At 38.9% G+C, this 19,776-nt stretch overlaps 1 protein-coding gene across 2 annotated transcripts in view; it reads left to right on the forward strand.

Annotated features, from left to right (window-relative positions):
• Positions 1-3,450: 3,450 nt before the first annotated feature.
• The window catches only part of Slc6a15 (solute carrier family 6 member 15), a 51,829-nt gene continuing 35,503 nt past the window's right edge, over positions 3,451-19,776 (forward strand). Inside the window, exon 1 of one of the 2 annotated variants that reach the window (XM_029482159.1) lies at positions 3,451-3,963. The gene's annotated coding sequence lies outside the window, so the exon portion shown is untranslated. The remainder of the gene's footprint in view (positions 3,964-19,776) is intronic. The other variant, XM_021174754.1, reaches the window with a different exon arrangement.

Genomic DNA, 19,776 nt, shown 5'->3' on the forward strand with positions numbered 1-19,776 from the left:
TCCTACAGTGACAAATGAGATAATCATCTCTCCTTGTCCAGAAAAAAACAAAACAAAACAAACAAACAAACAAACAAACAAAAACCAGTAAAACTGAGTCTGAGAAGTATTGATAAACCATTAGTTGCAAGGTAGAACTCAATCAAATATTACAATATCAGGGATATTTTCGGGGAATTTTGGTTGCTTATATCTCAATGTGTGTTCTGGCTCCTTCTCTACAGGCTCCCCCTTCTATGTCTTATTTATATATATTAAGTAGTTTTGCCTTTGTCTGTATGTGGCACCCTTATGCAGTATGGTTTATCATAAATAATTTTACTTACAACTTAAATGTCATTGCGATTTTTGAATAATTCCCTGACTACAACTGCTATAATGTATTCATTCTTCTTGTTAAGAGATGTTGAACTATCAAGGGATCTTTCTAAGGTGCTTAATATTCTAGGTGTCTGTGCTTTCCAATGAATCATATTGTAATTAAGAAGAGAGGACCTGATGGTGGTTCATAAGGGTCTGTACAATACCACACATAGGTATTTATGTGATAGCAAGTACACTGTTCTTTTAGTGTACCTTGAATACCTTCTGTCTTACTATTTGCATCTACTAAGCTTAAAGGAAAACAAAGAATAAGTAAATATCCATTCAAGGCGTGGGAGAATCTTAAGCAAAAGATTTTATTTTAGCACCCCAATTTAATATGTACATGAATATGTATATTCCTTTGAAGCCAACATACTTAATTTAATAAAAGAAAAAAGTATTAGGATATAAAACACAACTCAAAAACTCCAATAGATTTTAATTCATAAACATTGACAATATGAGAAAAACGCCATTGTAAATAATGATCAGTAAAACTGAATTTATAAGCATGTTTGTAAATCATTCCAGGGCTGATGTAGGATTATTACATAAGAGACACATACATTTTTTCATGTGCTGTAAATACAATTATTATAGATTTGGTACTTTCTACTATTTTATATAGACGGTGGTCAGAGGGACCAACCTTTCCTTGAGTTGAGATATTTTTCCCATTGCTTCTGTCCTCCTCTGTAGTACTTCCTTATTTTTACCATGCCGTCATTTTATACAGAATGATAGAGAAAGCACTCAGTAATTGCTAGAATAACAGGTATTAGCAAATTGAGTTTTAAATCTTGGAAGCATTGTGGTTAAAATGGAAATGTAAATAGTTTTTACTTGTGACTGTAGTTCTCTGTGCTCAGGAGGGCAATCTTTCCACTCTCATCCCACTTCTTGTTTTTCAGGTGACTAACTCTTTTAAAAGACTTTTCCCTTAGAGAGCCACCCTGAGATGATGGCTGAGAGATGCTTGAGAGATGGCTGCCCTTCCAGAGGTCCTGAGTTCAATTCCCAGCAACCACATAGTAGCTCTCAACCATCTGTAATGGTTGAGAGCTACTATGCCCTCTTCTGGTGTGTCTGAAGACAGCTAGAGTATACTCATATACTGAAAATAAATAAATGATTCTTAAAAACATAACAAAACAAACAAAAAACTTTTCCCTTTCCTCTTACTAAAGAAATCTGTAAGTTAACTAAAATTTTACAAAACATTTCAAAGCATTTGCTGAGGACAGATCTTCAGAAGAGAGAAGATTTAAATTTATTTTTTAACTAGCTATGTAACCTTTGAATTCTCCCCTCCCCCAAACATCCAATGTCATCTTTTTCAACTCCCTGAATTAAGAAAATTCAATATATTAATTAGTTGAAGAGATTAAGGAAAATATGGTACAACCCCCAGGTACTTAGCCTAAAGCTCAGTATTTCAGTTACTTTCTCAAAGTTTTCTTTATGGACATCAAGAACAAGTCATTATTAGGGACATCAAAATATATTTTATAGCATTTGGCTTGTTACATGTATTTCTAGTAGAGTTTAATTACCAGTCCAATAGTCTTAGGGATGTGAACTTTAAGTGTGTATAGGTCCCAAGAAACATAGTCTCAGAAGCAAACATATCACTTTCCCTGCACAGGTAAATTTAATCTTGTTTTTAGAGGACAGTGCTTTCTATTTTCTGAAATTGCTTACCCTGCAGCATGAAGATTTCAGTCTCAACCTATAGAGCAATGAATGCATATGTCTAAGCAAATATTTGCCTGCCTCTAGTATGTGAGGGAAGAACCACATTATGACCTAAGATCGTCATTAAAAGCTTCTTGTAGATATCTTCGTTTTATTTTTTAATGAAAAAGCAACCGCAGTGATAGAAAAGAGGCACCCTAGGGATTAACTTTGACATTTAATTTTTTTTTTTAAAGTGAATTTGAAGACAGGCTGGTGGAAAAATCTCTCCGTTCTTTGAAAAGGATGAGTAGCAATGTTCTGACCTGAAATCTAGGCTCTTGTGATTCCTTTGAAAGATACTCCTCACTTTGCGAGAACATCTCTAATAGTGGCTTCACTACTAAAGTTAATCTTAATTGGATACAAGCCATTAAAACCCAAGAATATTTTCCTTGGGAAATCTACATAGTGAAGTTTAAATCCCTTACTTACATGACTCCAGTGATAACTGAATTCTACTCTAAATACATGTAACCAGCTACATGTCACAAAAATATATAGTGATGTCCCTAATAATGGCTTGTTCTTGGTGTCCAAAAAGAAAACTTGAGAGAGTCCTTGGAAGGCCTACAAACGATTACGTTTATTGACATGCTAATTATCTAAAAAATGATGAAATGTACCTCGCTGAAGAATGAAACCCATCCTCCTGTAATATGTTCTAGGTTCATTTTGTATTTCCTTGAAAAATTTCAAGTGTCAACGATCATAAATTTTATGTCTTGTCCTGCTTAAGGAAGAGTTCAGTTATTTTTACAGAGGCAAAGCTTTGTGTTCGTCCATGCATATTTTAAGGGTTCTCCACGTGGCTTAGTTGAAAGCATGCTTTAACTGTTGGAAGAGGTAAGTCAGTCTTTAGCTGGTAGAGATCCTTTGAAGGAGAATCTGCTACATAGGCACAGACCTAAAGTGAGGATTAGTTCCCTAATACCACTTTACACAACCTCCCTGGGATCCTTGAGGCTGTCGGGACTCAGCTGAGAAGCAAAGATCCAATGCTTTTCTTTCACAAAATATGTAAATAGATGGTATGGGGGGCTGGAGAAGCAGAAAGCCAAGAATCCTTTACCTCTGGCTAGACTTCTTACAGATTCCAGCAAAGTGGCAGAACAGGACCATTGCAGTTGTTAGCCTTGCCTTTTAGCTGAGTGGGTTAGAAGACAGACGTTAGAATGGCGGAGGTGTTGAGGAGGGGTTGTCCAACTTGTTTTGTTGGCTCTACGTGGGGCTTCCCCAGATCCACCCAATATCCCGCCGCCGGCCTAGCTCTGTGCGCTGGGAGGACGCAGCGGGCAGCCGCAGTGGACTCTGCGTCATGGGTGATGGGGCGGAGAGGCGGCTTTCAGCCTGCAGACCTGGCTCGATCCTTGGCGCCTTGTCCCCGCCCGCAGCCACCCCCTCTCCCCCGCAGCCTGTCGGGGGACGCAGCACTAGCTGGTTGGGCACGTGGGAGCCTCCGTCACACCCTCACTCATACACACACACACACACACACACACATACACTCACACACACACAAGCACATACACACATACACATACACACACACGCACACACACAGGCATGCACATACACACATTCACATAACACGCACGCACACATACATACATACATTCACAGGCGCCCCAGGAACCACACGCTAGCATCCCGTGCAATATCCCTGGCAGACACAGGCGCTCACGAGTTTCTCCGTGCCAGCTTGCAGGACAGCGACTCCCGAAACCAAGCCTGCCCTTGGCAAGCTGTTTCTGTTCTCCAGACAGCTCCTCTGCGGCCTCCCGCACCATCAGCTGGATCCGACCCTTTTTCGACCTAGGAACCTGGAAGCTGTAAGAGGTGCTAGCTCAAGAAGCACCAGAGGTAATTAATGTCTCTTACTGCTCCTGGAGCACCGCCTGGGGTAGGGTGGGGCTCTCCATTCAGCCACCCAGGAGGAGTCGGGCGCCAAGAAAGATGCTTGGATGGAGCTCCAGACTCAGGCTGGATCCTGGTATGGGAGGAGGAACGGCGGTGGGAAACGTGGAAGGGTAACGCTGGTTTCTGGGGGCTATCCTCTGGCTCTGCGTCCTGCACCTGTGCAAACTGGGGTTCTGGTGGTGGGGGTCCGAGGCGGCACTTGTGGGGAGAAGCACGTGGTTCGAAACGTGCCGCCATCCTTCGTAACCTAGGTGGAAACTGCCTAGTGCATCGGTGGAGACCGGCTGGCTTCCAAATCAAGTTGGGGGTTGAAGGGCGGGGTTCAACAGAGCAAGTCCGAGAGGAAAGTTGCTTTCAGGGCAGAGATGCGCTCCCGGGGAAAAATTGGGATACAATATTCCTACGAGTGGGCGGTGAGGCTGGAGGACAGCCAGCCTCCTTCTTGAGGGCTTGTGAATCATTTGCAACAGCAACACAGACTATCAAGGCAGTGTATTCACGTGACCCGGATTTGATTCTCTCCCGCTTGAGACATCCTATGAAATGGACTGTCCGAAAACCGACCTTTAGGTGTACTCTCGGCACTTGGCTGCTGGAGAAAGCGCAGTTTGAGGCTTCTCTGCACCTCCTGGAAAAGAAATGGGTGACAGAGAAGGAGGAGGAATGGATGGTGGCACAGAGATCTTAAGGAGCGAATGGAGAGGGACTAGGCATCCTTCTGCCTTCTACGTAGTTGATCCGCTTGGCTGGTCTGGGTGTGATAGCGCAGAAATAGAATATAGCACACTGAAACGAAAGCGCTGCACTTTTAACTTCTAGTCGAGGAATGAATCAGAATCTTAGAGGTGTACTTGGGGTGCAAAGGGAGACCCACCCGCTTTTAAAGTCTCCAAGGGTGGGCGTTCTTTTCCCTTCAGCCGAGAAATGTCAAAGAATGTGCTCATTAGCATAACTAAGAAACAGTCGCATTCTGGCAGCGATCTTTCCCTTTTCATTCTCCACCCTGCTTGAGAAAGGCTAGAGTAAGACTGGGCGGGGCCTGGAGGCCAGCGTGGTGACGTTGTAGGTGTTTGGGTGCTTATGCAAATAAGACTGCAGCCATTGCCTCTGGTTCACCCTCCTAGTCTCCTCAGACCTTAAAGGTATACCCTTTCCTAGGTCTGAGTTCTTCCATGCAGAGCTGAGAAAAATGAGAGGAATGAAGGCTTTCCTTTGGGTACTGCATTTGGGCCCCTTTTCGTCTTCTCTCTAAAAGATATTTTATGACTGCCAGTGCTCAGTAGCTTTCTGAAAAAGTCAGGACCAGAGCAGTCCCAACAAGCTTCAACCCCCGAGTGCCTCATTTTTTAAATACAGACATAATTACATCTTTTCCAGCTGGTACTACCCTGGAGGTTTTTTTTAGGCACTTTATAAATACTTGAAGGAATGAAGTTTCTTGTTTGTTCATTTACAGTATGTGTATTTCTCTCCCACACACTCAGATGACTTTATATTACCCTACCAAGTTTAAAATTAAACCTACCAACTACTTTTCTCCAAGTGAAACTTGATGTCCGTTCCGTTTGTGTTGCTAGAAGACATACATTAACAAAGTTTGAAAGAAAGTTAGTGTCGCTGTGTTTAATATTAAAGGATATATTATTGCACATTACCTGGTTGTTTTAAGAATCACTGTATAATTCCAATATATACTAACCCACGTTGAGATTTTTAATGGTATTTTAAAGGTCTTCGTATATGTTTCTGGAAGAGGAGTGTTTTGTCATCTAATTAACAATAAATAGGGAGTTTTTAAAGCTAGATGATTTTAGCTCTTTGGAGATACCAAAATAAAGACGGGATGGCTTTCTATAAATTATTGAAACATCTAAAAATAAGTCAAATAGATACAACAACTTGAGCTTTATGGTTATAGCCATACACGTACCCAGTATTAGCACGTGCATGTTAAAAAAGTGTTTCCCTGTCTTCAAAAAATATATAAATAGGAGCTACATGGATGCCTCTCTAAACACTGGCGTTATTATGAAGCCAGTTTAAAAACATCATTTCCTTAGGGTAGCAAAGCTGAAGGAGACTTCCGTGGTTATTAAAACCTCCTGGCTTTCCCTTTCACTTCTTCATCACACAACTTTTAGTGATTATGTTAATTTTTTACCACTAAACATTTCAGGATTGGGTATGATGATATATTAATATGCAGACTTGGCTTTAAGTGATTTCTGAGCAGATGGAACTGTTGAAAAAATCCTTTGGCATAGTCTGATGCATGAAAGTTATGGGTATTTTCACAGCCAGAATTTTTTTGATTTAGTCTTAATTTGTTATTAATATTACTGCTTTGCTGGTATTTAGTAATTCCTGCTAAGCATTTTATGCTGAAATGTGAGTTGTGATCAGTAGCTATCATTTTTTTTGTGTGTGTGAAAATTAGCAACCTTTACAATAGGGTTGCAGGATAGCTTTTAATGAACAGTATTAATTAACATAGGAGAGAGCTACTTTAGCCTTGATGACCAGGTTATCGTATTTTATATCAATGCAGAAATCTGCCCTCTGAGTATGACTGAATGTTATCTCTGAGTAGAATGTTCACCCTGGAAGCTTTCTCATGCATCAGACTGGAAACGATCACAAAGCTGACTCAGAGAGCATAAGAAGATACAATCATACATGTCTGTCTCGAGTTGTTGTGGAAACTGAGAAAGTTTTATAAAGAACTCCTTGGTAATGTTTATCAGAATTATAAAGTTAGCTTTGATCAATCAGTTACCCTTCCAGGGAATTTATTCTATAGGTTGACAAGTGCAAGATATGCAAAATGATTTATTGGAATTTTCTAATGTAAACGATCAGATACAACATATGTCTATAACCACGAGGACTATTGTATAGTTATTAAAATAATTCTACTATGTTAAGAACAAAAGTGTTGATTTTTAACACCAAAAGCAAAGGAAATGCAGATCTAGAATTAAAGAGTTGTGTGAAAAGAAACAGGTTAGAGAAGAAATAATTGGAAAATGAAAGATGTAAGGAGGGACTCCGGGAAGAATAGTATTCAGGAATCAGTCCAAACAATCAACTTAAAGAAATACAAAAGTCACAAATTATTTAGCCTTGTTACTGTTGTTTCCAAATTTGCAAAGAATTTACTCTTTTAATAATTTTTCCTCATATTCAAATTGCACCATTTCCCCTTCCTTTCCCTTCTTCCAAAATCTCCCATACAGATGTCTTTGTTCTCTTTCAAATTCATGGCCTTGTTATTATTTTTAATTGATTGCTGTTATATACATACATACATACATACATACATACTTATCAGCCTGTACAATGTTACGTGTGTATGTTTTGGGGATTCATCATTTGGTATTAGATAACCAATTAGTGAGATCTTCCCTGCATAAGACAGCTTCTTCTGCTCCACCCTCAGCCCAGTCTCAATGACAATATCTATAAGACATTCCTATAGCCCAGGCTTAAAGAACCTTGAGGAAGAAGGAATAGAAAAATCATAAGAGCCAGAGGATTAGGGAGTTGGCTCTGCAACAGCTTCTGCTGGTAATGTCAGAAGCTACATCCACAAAATCACCAACATGATGACCCAAACAGGAGCTAAACAAAAGACAAGCAGACAAAAGTAGAAATTGTAAAGTAATTGGGAGAAAAGTCCACAAGACCTATTTTATTTTTATTTTTTATAAAATTGTATAGGAAGAAATTTTAGTTATCATTTATTACCTATCACCCTCACAGTTTCATTTAGAGTAGATGTGGTTGAATCCTTGAATTTAATCAGGTTTATAGTGACATAAAAACAAACACACAAACAAAAACATTCATGCAGATAAGATTTGAATTTTGAGACACTTATTGTATCATATGCAGTTGTTTTAGAATGACAGAATGTGTTTATGAGTTAAAGCAGCAGCAGCAGCAGCAGCAGCAGCAGCAGCAGAAGCAACAACAACAAAACTTTCTTAACATTGTTTACTTCTCTTAAAAAATTAGACTATAAAATCATTTCAAAATATTGATCTTGCTGTAATCATGTTATAGAACCCTCCCTTCACACAAAAAATCCTGGGCCTTCTTTTCTTGACTAAAGCCACTTCATTCCATTTCAAGAATGTTGGGTAATAGAACCATGCAGTAAACATCGCCTTTCTACACACACATAATTGTCTTCATTCTACTTCATTGTTTATGTGTATCAGTAGGTTGCTCCATGGCTTGGGAGCACTGGAGTTTAAGCATTCCCTCACAGGATGACATCTGGCTTATTTCCAGTCTGGGGCTATTGTGAGCAAAGTTGCTAGGGAGATTCCTGCTCAGGTCTTTATGGATCATACCTTTTAATTTATCTGGAGCAGGTGCTTAAGAACATAATTACTAAGTTATATAGCAATTGCATGCTGAATTTAAAAAGTTTCCTTAAAAGAAGGTGCCCAACTGTTTTCTGGAGTACTGGCCATAGTCTACCTTCTCACCAAGCATAAATGCATGATCCACTTTTGATTTTGAAAGAATTTCGCCTTTCTGACTGGTATGTAGTCGCATTGTGGCTTTGTTTCCCTATTTGAGGTGAACATTGAATTTTAGCTCATGTGTTTGCACTCCACGTAACATTCAGTGGAATGATCCAGTAGGTTTTTCGCCCACTTTGTACTTTGTATTTCTAATGAGTGAGCTGAAGGACCTTTTATTTACCTGAAGTAGTAGACTATTTTTACTGTGTGATCTTCAAACATTTTTGCCAGTGGGGACCAAATTTAGTTCTTTGCTCTTCCTAGGCAAGTGTTTTGCCACTGAGTTAAAAGGTCAGTACCTTTTCTCTTAATCTTCAGCTTATTTACTATCTTTTCTTAATTAGTTAATAATATAATTACATCACTTTTCCCTTCCCTGTCCTTAATCCCTCTTGCCCAACCTTTCCTATATTCTGTCTTCGTTCCCCAGATTGATGTCATCTTTTTGATTACTATTGCTTTATATGAATACATACAAATATAAATACAGTTCACTGAGTTCATTTACTGTGGGCTGTGTGTATATCATTTCCGGACTCACCATTTTGCATTGTATAACCAACGATGGGGAGTATCCCTGGGAGAGGCTAATTTTCCCTCTCTCCAAGCCATTAGTTGCATGTACTTCTTTGATTAAAGGTGAGACCCTCTTGAGATATCCCCTCTCTGCGTCCATGTGTCATTGTTCTGGTATGGTTTAGGCATCTATATTGACTATAATGATCTTGTTTCCCCTTCATTTCTAGGAGATGCAATCTAACAGCACATTTTCCTCATATTCCGACTCATATAACCTTTCTGCCCTCTCTCCTCCAATATGCCCCGAGCTTTAGGTGCAGGGATTGTGTTGTAGGTGTGTCCTTTGGGGTGAGTGTCACACAGGCTATTGTTGCTCTTGATGATTTTATTGTTTATTTTTTTATCATCTTAACAGGTCTTTTTGTGATGGAAAATGATTTATATCTTGAAACATAGCTTTTTTTTTTTTTTTTTTTTTTTTTTTTTGTTCTGGTGTCTTTGCTTTTGATGTCACATCTGAGATCTCTTCTCTTATCTCTAGATCTGAAAGATATTTTCCCCTGGTTATATATTTTATATTCAAGGCTATAAAACATGTTGAGTTAGTTTTTATGTATTATTTTAGGCTTGGTTCATTTAGAGTTGTAGTTTTGACTAAGTATATTGAGTTGTTTCCGGATTAATTTATTAAAATAGCTGTAGTTTTCCCATTGGCATTACCTTCATATTTTATCAAAAGTTCTCTGGGCATATCGTATCCATGCACATATTTTTCAGGATAGACGGTTCTGTTCCATTGATTTAGGATTTTTTTTTTGTATTACCCTCCATTCAAACTTTTTATTTGTAATTGTTTATATTTTTTGTATTGTTTGTATTCTCAGTTCTACTTTATGTTTACATTTCTTTCCACAGTCTTTCTGCTATGTTAATTCCTCTCTTTAACCTATCATATTGCTTCCTGTGTATTCTTTATGTTTGGTTTGTCGAATATACACTTTTGCAGGGTACTTAGAATTTTTCTTTTTTTTTACTTTTCTTTTTTTCAAGCATGACGTGTATGTAGTTTTGCTGGGTATATAAGTCCAAAGCATTACTCCAGGTTTTTCTGACTTTCAAACTTTTCAAAGAAATATCAGCTATTCTGATGTGTTTTCCTTTATATATGGCTTGAACTTTGAAATTTTTTTTTAGTTTTCAATAAATTTTCTTTGTTATGTATACCTAATGTTTTAACTATAACATACCACATCATTTTGTTTCTTTGGTTTTTTGTTTGTTTTTCGAGACAGGGTTTCTCTATATATCCCTGGCTGTCCTGTAAATCACTCTGTAGACCAGGCTGGACTCAAACTCAGAAATCCACCTGCCTCTGCCTCCCAAGTGCTGGGATTAAAGGCATGTGCCACTACTACCTGGCAGCATTTTCTTTTCTAGTGTTGGCTATTTGGTGAATTGTGTGCTTCTTATATTAGTTTGGGTATGTCTTTCCTTAGTTTCTAAATGTCTTCTGTGATCTTCTTCAGGAACAGGTTTATGCCATTGACTAGGAATTCTTCTCCCTCATCTATGCTGGTAAGAGTCCCCCTCCCACCCCTCCATGGTATCTCACATTTCTTGGCTTCTTGATCACCTGTTTCCAGAAGACAATGTTTTCTTGCAGCCATCCATTGCCTCTGATTCATACTTTTCTCAACCCTCTTTGTACTGGCTGCTTTTGTGTGGCAACTTGACACAAGCTGGAGTTATCACAGAGAAGGGAGCTTCAGTTGAGGAAATGCCTCCATGAGATCCAGCTGTGGGGCATTTTCTCAATCAGTGATCAAGGGCGGAGGGCCCATTGTGGGTGGTGCCATCCGTGGGCTGGTAGTCTTGAGTTCTATAAGAAAGCAAGCTGAGCAAGTCAGGTGTAGCAAACCACTAAGTAACATCCCTCCATGACCTCAGCATCAGCTCCGGCTTCCTGACCTGCTTGAATTCCAGTCCTGACTTCCTTTGGTGAGGAATAGCAGTATAGAAGTGTAAGCTGAATAAACCCTTTCCTCCCCAACTTGCTTCTTGGTCATGATGTTTGTGCACAAATACAAACTCTGACTAAGACATTCCTCTATAAAGATCCATGAGTCTTGGGGGGCACCATACAGTGTATGTTCTTCTCTCTCTCTCTCTCTCTCTCTCTTTCTCTCTCTGTCTCTGTCTCTCCTATAAATAGAAGCTTCTCACATGAGGGCTGTATAAATGATGAGTCACTAGGAGTCAGTTTAATATCATGCCCTGTTAGCAGTGTAATACAAGTAGGTTCCCCTCTGGGGCCAATGTGCTATCTATCCATAGATTTTTGGCTTGATAATGGTGTTGGATATGGGTTTCTTCTTCAGAAGTGAAACGTAAATCCAACCAGAAAGCAGTTGTTTGCTGTCATGAGATTCATGCCCCTATTGCACCCCTGGACATTTCTTGGCAGGGTTGTTGTTACTATAGCCAGTAGGGTTCACAGGTGGGCATAACTAAGGATTATGTTCTTCTTTAGTAGTGTAAATAGTACTTATTATAGCAACATGGTAGCTGACCAGTAGGGATAAAGCTTTAAGGTGTATACCAAACCAATTTTGCCATGTTCTAGTATTTGTTCCTTTCTACAGTAGGATTTAATTGGCAAGTTCTGGATGGTAATCAAGAGCAACAATAATAGCTTGTAGTGTTGGAGGATGGTCTATGGATACTCACTGGTTAACAACTGCAAGGAAATGATCAATTACGAGAGCCATATTTTTCTATTGTTTATTTACATTAAAAATGTTGTTCCCCTTCCTGGGCTCTCCTCAGCAAGCCCTTCATTCCATTCCCCCATCACCTCTTCCTCTTGGAGGGTGCTCCACTCTTGTCTCACCACTCTAGCATCCCCCTTCTCTGGGGCAACAAGCCTTCAGAGGATGAAGTGTTCCCTTCCCATTGATGCCAGTTAAAGCAATCCTCTGATACAGATGTATCTGGAGCCATGGACCCACTCATATATACACTTTGGTTGGTAGTTTAATCCCTGGGAGCTCTAAGGGGTCTGATTATTTGATAGTGTTGTTATTCCTATGGAGTTGCAATCTTCTTCAGCTCCTTAAGTTCTTCCCCTAACTCTTCCATTGGGGTCTCCAGAACTCAGTCTGATGGTTGGCTGTGAGTATCTGCATCTGTCTTAGTCAGGTGGTGGCAGAGCCTCCCAGAGGACAGCCATACCAGGCTCCTTTCTGCAAACAGTTCTTGGCATCAGCAATAGTGTTGGGGTTAGGTGTCTGCGGATGGGATGGATCCCAACACAGGGCTGTTTTGTTTGTTTGTTTTTTTATTTTGGCCCTGTGTTTCCTTTCGACAGAACAGTTCAGGATTAAACAGTTTGAGATGGGTGGGTGGCCCCTTCCCTAAACTGGGGGCCATGTCTTTCTACTGGGGATGGTCTCTTCAGATTCTATCTCTTCTGTGTTGGGTGTTTTGGCTAATGACATCACCACTGGGTCCTGGAAGTCTCTTGCATCCCTGGCATCTGGGACTTTCTAGTGGTTTTCCCCAGTTCCTTCCTACACCCCCACCCCTACTGGTACATATTTCTATTCATTCTCCTGGCCCTCTTGATTTCTCTCCTGTTCCTTTTTATATCTGATCCTGCCCCTCCTTTTTCCCTAACCCTTCCCTATCCACCAAGGTCGTTCCCTCCCTCTACCCCCTGATGATTGTTTTGCTTCCCCTTTTAAGTGGGATTGAAGCACCAATGCTTTGGCCTTCCTTCTTGTTAAGCTTCGTATGGTCTGTGAGTTGTATCATGGGTATTCTGAGCTTTTGGGCTAATATCCACTTGTCAGCAAATACATACCATGCATGTCCTTTGAGGTCTGGGTTACCTCACTCAGGATGATATTTTCTAGTTCCATCCATTTGCCTGGAAAATTCGTGAAGTTGTGGTTTTTAATAGCTGAGTTGCATTCCATTGTGTAAATGTACCACATTTTCTGTTTGACAGCTTCTGGTGTTTAGTACTTCACTGTGACTCTGTGTTGAGTAACCCCATTCTAAATATTTTTATTTATATATGTGAAGCTTTTATTGTAGTAGGTCTCCATATTTCCTTTTTGAAGGGTCTTTCATGTTATTTATCCCTTTCCTGCCCCCTCCTATATCCTGTTCTTCATTTTCCATTCAGTTTAATATTTCCTCCTCCACGATTCTCTTCTAACCTTTATACAATTGTTCAAACCCAACTCTAGTGTAAGCCCCGCCCAATGGCCTCTTAGTGATGTGCTGACTTCTACGTTTAGCATCATTTTCCTGATATTTATTCAAATTGTTTTAGGCAGAAATAGCACTTACCCTTGTAATTCTGAGTACTATTTTATGGTGTGAACTTAGTTGTTTAAGTATTCACTCACTAGGCATACATGTGCGATTTCTGCTTTGGGTGAATGATTGCTATTAACATTTTACCTAAGACTTGTAAGTTTTTATTTCTCTAGTATATACAACTGAATGCAGACAGTGATCACGCTAAGAAGTGTAGTGTTAGGTTTAGAAATAATCGCATAGTTTTGTTCATATCAAATGTATCATTTTATGTTGTTACCCATAATACATAATATGGTCATTTCTTTACAATCTCACCTGTATTTGGTGTTAATGACTTTTAATATTGAGTTATTCTGATAGAGTATGTCAGAGTCTATAATTAATAAATTAATATAGATTATGATTTTTGGATTGTCATTTGTAAAATATATTTACTCTTAACTTTTTTGTTATTTTCAGCTATTAATATTTAACAGGCAGAATAATTATTTTAAGACATATTTTATTGTTATGACTCCCTTTTCATTTCTGATATTATTAATTTGGATACTGTCCCTGTGCCCTCTGGTTAATCTGGCTAAGGGTTCACCTATTTTGTTGATTTTCTCAAAGAACCAGCTCCTGGTTTTGTTGATTCTTCGTATAGTTCTTTTTGTTTCTATTTGGTTGATTTCAGCCCTGGGCTTGATTATTTCCTGCTGTCTACTCCTCTTGGGTGTATTTGTTTTTGTGTGTGTGTGTGTGTGTGCGTGTTCTAGAGCTTCTAGGTGTACTGGTAAGCTGCTAGTGTAAGCTATCTCCAGTTTCTTGGAGATACTTAGAGCTATGAGTTTTTCTCTAACCACAGCTTTCATTGTGTCTCATAGATTTTGGTATGATATGTCTCTTTTTTGTTTTTTTTGTTTTGTTTTTTTGTTTGGTTTGGTTTGGTTTTCAAGACAGGGTTTCTCTGTATAGCCCTGGCTGTCCTGAAACTCACTTTGTAAACCAGGCTGGCCTTGAATTCAGAAATCTGCCTGCCTCTGCCTCCCAAGTGCTGGGATTAAAGGCATGCGCCACCACCGCCCGGTGGTATGGTATGTCTTGATTTTTACTAAATTCTAGCAAGCCTTTAATTTCTTTCTTTATTTCTTCCTTGACCAAGTTATCATTGAGTAGAGTGTTGTTCAGCTTCCATGTGTATGGTCAATTTTGGAGAAGGTAGTGTGAAGTGCTGAGAAGGTATATTCTTTTGCTTTAGGATAAAATGTTCTATAAATACTTGTTAGATCCGTTTGGTTCATAACTTCTGTTCGTTTCACTGTGTCTCTCTTTAGTTTCTGTTTCCATAATCTGTCCATTGCTGAGAGTGAGGTGTTGAAGTCTCCCACTACTATTGTGTGGGATTTGTTGTGTGCTTTGAGCTTTACTAAAGTTTCTTTTATGAATGTGGTGCCCTTGCATTTGGAGCATAGATATTCAGAATTGAGAGTTCATCTTGGTAGGTTTTTTTTCTATGAAGTGTCCTACCTTATCTTTTTTGACAATATTTGATTGACAGTTGATTTTATTCGATATTAGAATGGCTACTCCAGTTTATTTCTTGGGACCATTTGCTTGGAAAATTATTTTCTAACCTTTTACTCTGAGGTAGTTTCTGCTTTTGTCACTGAGGTATGTTTCTGGTATGCAGCAAAATACTGAGTCCTGTTTACATATCCAGTCTCTTAGTCTATGTCTTTTTATTGGAAAATTGAGTCCATTGATGTTAAGAGATATTAAGGAAAAGTGATTACTATTTCCTGTTATTTTTGTTGTTGGAGGTAGAATTATGTTTGTGTGGCTATCTTCTTTTGGGTTTGTTGAAAGATAACTTTCTTGCTTCTTTTCTAGGGTGTAGTTTCCTTCCTTATGTTGGTGTTTTCCATCAATTATCCTTTGTAGGGCTGGATTTGTGGAAAGATATTGTGTAAATTTGGTATTGTCATGGAATATCTTGTTTTCTCCATCTATGGCAATTGAGAGTTTTGCTAGATATAGTAGCCTGGGTTGCGATTTGTGTTCTTAGGGTCTGTCCAACATCTGCCCAGGATCATCTAGCTTTCATGGTCTCTGGTGAAAAGTCTGGTGTATTTCTGATAGGTCTGCTTTTATATGTTACTTGACCTTTGTCCCTTACTGCTTTTAATATTCTTTCTTTGTTTAGTGCATTTGGTGTTTTGATTATGTAATGGGAGGAATTTCTTTTCTGGCCCAGTCTATTTGGAATTCTGTAGGCTTCTTGAATGTTCATGGGCATCTCTTTCTTTAGGTTAGGGAAGTTTTCTTCTATAATTTTGTTGAAGATATTTACTGGCTCTTTAAAATGGGTATCTTAGCTTTCTTCTATACCTATACCTACCTATACCTATTATCTCATTGTGTCCTGGATTTCCTGAATGTTTTGGGTTAGAAGCTTTTTGTTTTTCCCTTTTTTTTTTTTTTTTTGGACTGTTGTGTTAATATTTCTATGGTATCTTCTGTACCTGAGATTATCTCTTCTATTTCTTGTATTCTGTTGGTGATGCTTGTATCTATGATTCCTGATCTCTTTCCTAGGTTTTCTAACTCCAGGGTTTTCTCTCGCTGTGATTTCTTTATTGTTTCTGTTTCCATTTTTAGATCTTGCTTGGTTTTGTTCATTTCCTTCACCTGTTTGATTGTGTTTTCCTGTAATTCTTTAAGCGATTTTTGTGTTTCCTCTTTAGAGACTTCTAGCTGTTTACCTGTGTTCTGTATTTCTTTAAGGGAGATATTTATGTCCTTAATGTCCTCTATCGTCACCATGAGAAGTGATTTTAGATCTGAGTCTTGCTTTACCGGTGTGATGGTTTGTATCCAGAACTTGCTATGGTAGGAGAATTGGGTTCTGATGATGCCAAGTAACCTTGGTTTCTATTGTCTATGTTCTTATGCTTGCCTCCCACCATCTGATTATCTCTAGTACTACCTGCCCTTGCTATATGACTGGAACCTCTCCTTCCTGTGATCCTGGTGGTGTCAGAACTCCTCAGAGTTCAGCTGTTTCTGTGATCCTGTGATTCTGTGATACTGAGATCTTGGGTGTGTCAGAGTTCTTGTAATTCAAACTGCCTCTGGGACCTTGAGATCCTGGTATGACCAAGCTCATACTGTGATCCTGGGTCTGTTAGAATATCTGGGAGTAGAGCTTCTTCCAGGTATTGTGGGACTGGCTATAGGGTTCATGCCCAATGTCTGCTCAGGGCACCAACCCAGACTGGAAGAACCCCTGGTAGGGTGGAGTTCCTGAGTGCCTGGGTCCTGCTGGTCCCAGTTACTTCAGGTGTTGGGGCAGATGTTGTGTCCTCTTTACCTCTGATCCTATGATCCTGGGTGTCTCCTCTCAACTTTTAATATGCCACTTGATTATCTTTTCACTTAATGCAACAGTTATAAATATAGTGCAGTATAATTTACAAAAGAAATTTTTAGGTTGAATTCTATATAGATAAAATATTTTATTATTTGTCAACATCATTATTTCAGTATCATAAAATTTTCATTTGTTTCCTTTTGCAATCATTTTGAAATATTAGAGCAAACAGCAAAGTCTGCCATTTTTATCCTAAGCACTATAATAAGGCTTAACAGTTTTCTTTTATTCTGGTAGTTTATACTTTACATACTATGTGTTAAAAGTAGAAAATATACATAATTTAATCTAGGATGAATTTCAAATCCAATAATCAGATTACTATCTATGTAAAGAAAAATTTAGCCAGAAAAAAATTTAATGTTAATTTTAAAATCTCCTAATTAGATTCATGGGTGTTTTAGTGCATTTTGAGCATAAAGCTTTTGCCAATGCCAAAGCTTAGCCAGTTCTAGCTGGCCTGTCGGAATCATCTCTTGTGTTGGATTTATCAGTTTATAAATCAGTGCACCTTATCAAATTGTAATTAGTTCAGTGCAGTGAAGCCTGTAGGAGCTATCCTTGATATATCTATAAGATAAACATGTCTCTCTGTCTGCAATGTCTCTGCATATTTTCATTACACATAGTAATTAAAACATATTTTTCGAGTTTGAGGAGAGCCTGGTCTGAAAAATGAGCTATAAGACATGCAGAACTGCACAGGAAAAAAGGAAAGTAAAGGAAAGAAAGAAAGAAAGAAAGAAAGAAAGAAAGAAAGAAAGAAAGAAAGAAAGAAAGAAAGAAAGAAAGAAAGAAAGAAAGAAAGAAAGAAGAAAGAAAAAATATATTAGAGAAGTTGTAATAGTTTAGAGCTGAAAACTCTTGAAATATGGGGCAAAAATGATGAAAGTTTTGATGTAAGTCTTCAATGAAAATTCAAGTGTAACTCACTGGCAATGGGCAGACATCTTGTTATTGGTATTGTTCCTGTATCTGTCAGGGACAGAGTAGCTAGCAGTCCTTTGTTTATCATAGCTTTATAACTGGCGTGGTGGTTAAAGCTGTTTTATGCCTAGGATGCTGTTTTGATGATGTATGGTACCCACACTTTTCTGTGGGAAAAAGGATGCAACTTAGAATGTATTTGCAAATTGCCTGGGCAACACAATAGAGCTGGCTCTTGAGGCATGGGTCCCAGTGAGCCATCCCAGAGGGTATGAGAGCAGGAGAGCAGACCATGTCTTTATCATTGATGACTGCATTGGCTAGCCTAGCAGTGCTAAGGGAAAGCTGGCATGCTAACTACCTTAGCAGGCCCAAATCAAGGGCTCTGGGTTGTCTCACTTCAAAATCTATACTATCTGCAGATGACTGGGATGTGTGAAAGGGCCAATCATACTCATCCAAAGCTGCAGGACCTCCATGATACAGGGCAACCACAGGATAACTAGGAGAAGACCTAGTGAGGATCCAATATTGATAGTGTCAGAAAAGCCAGGGACCACTAACCAGACCAATGGCTCACTGCAATGAACCTTTGCTAGGGACAATGTGTGGACAGAGGGATATACTGTGAGACACACTGTGACACACTACTTCTTACACGCTGAGATGTCTTTCTGTGCCTTGGATGTGTGTGTGTGTTGTGTTGTATTTTGGGGTCAATGTTGCAAGAGAGAAGGGTGAATACGAGAAGACTAGGAGATGAACAGAACTGGGAGTACATGATGTGAATCAGTAAAGTTTTTTAAAAAAATATTTGTGTGGCCTGTGAAGTAGGAGGAGGAGGGGGAGGAGGAAGAAAAACATAGAGAAGATCTAATATCAAATTCATGAAAAAGATGAAAGAAAAGGATAGTTGCTTTTTAAAAAGCGTATGGGATATCAACAGTTACTTTATACCAGTAAAGTTGGTGAAATGGACAAAATTCTTGCAAAAGATGGCTTTCTAAAACCAAGGTAACAGAGAAGTAATTTAAGTAGCTGTGTATCAGCGAGATGAATCGAATTTCTAAATTAATATATATTTTCTGAAAAGAAATTCAGTTGCAGATGGCTTTATTGTTGAATGCTGCCAAACACATAAAAAGAAACAAAACTGATTCTACACATTTTCTTTCAGAAAATAAGTGAAAATCATGACAAAAAAACTTTTTATAAAAGCATTAAAACTATAAAAGTTTATAGATATAAACAAAATATAAGACAAGCATTACAGACTTACAGTCTTAAAAATATCTGTAGTAAAACATTCACTTGTGTGTGTTTGTGTGATTATGATCACAGTTTGCTCTGAGGAGAAGCTTCTTAGATAGATGTGGCACCCACATTTATCTGTGAGTGTAAGGATGTAATTTAGAATGGAATAAGGAATTACTCTGTTCTAGCAACGTGGACATACTAGACTCTCCTCTACAGTTGATGGCCTTACTAGCCCCAGAAAGCTGGCTAGTACCCAGCATGATTTCCCTTCTGTTGAGAAGCCTTAAGTCCAACTAGACTGCATTCAGGTATGTGAACGTGTAAGTATCACACTTTCATCTTTGCTTGTTGCACTTTCTAGGTACCACAGCTGGGTAGGACTGTCAGCCACCTCCCTTTAAGTCAGGAAAGCATAGTGTTTCTGATACTGTGGGAACTCGAGCCCCAGGAAAAAGGGTTTCAAGTGATGTACAGCTCAAGTCATCTGCGACCTGTTTCCTATGTGTGTGTTATCTTCAGCAATGGAGGCCCACACTCAATCTCTAAGAGGAAACCAATGGTAACATAGATGTCTATATTGGTTTGAGAATGACTTGATCAATCCTGATTAACCATTTGATAGGAGGTTTCTTGTGCCTGGAAACAATGTACAGCTAAGCAGTTTTTGGAGAGCTCAGTCGCAAGTGATAGATCTAGATCCTGGTTCCTGTATCTGTGGTTCAGAGGACATCACAGAAAAGGGGGCAAAGATATTATAAGAGCCAGAATACTGAGCAG

Source organism: Mus caroli, chromosome 10 (assembly GCF_900094665.2).
Source record: "Mus caroli chromosome 10, CAROLI_EIJ_v1.1, whole genome shotgun sequence".
Classification (NCBI taxonomy): domain Eukaryota; kingdom Metazoa; phylum Chordata; class Mammalia; order Rodentia; family Muridae; genus Mus; species Mus caroli.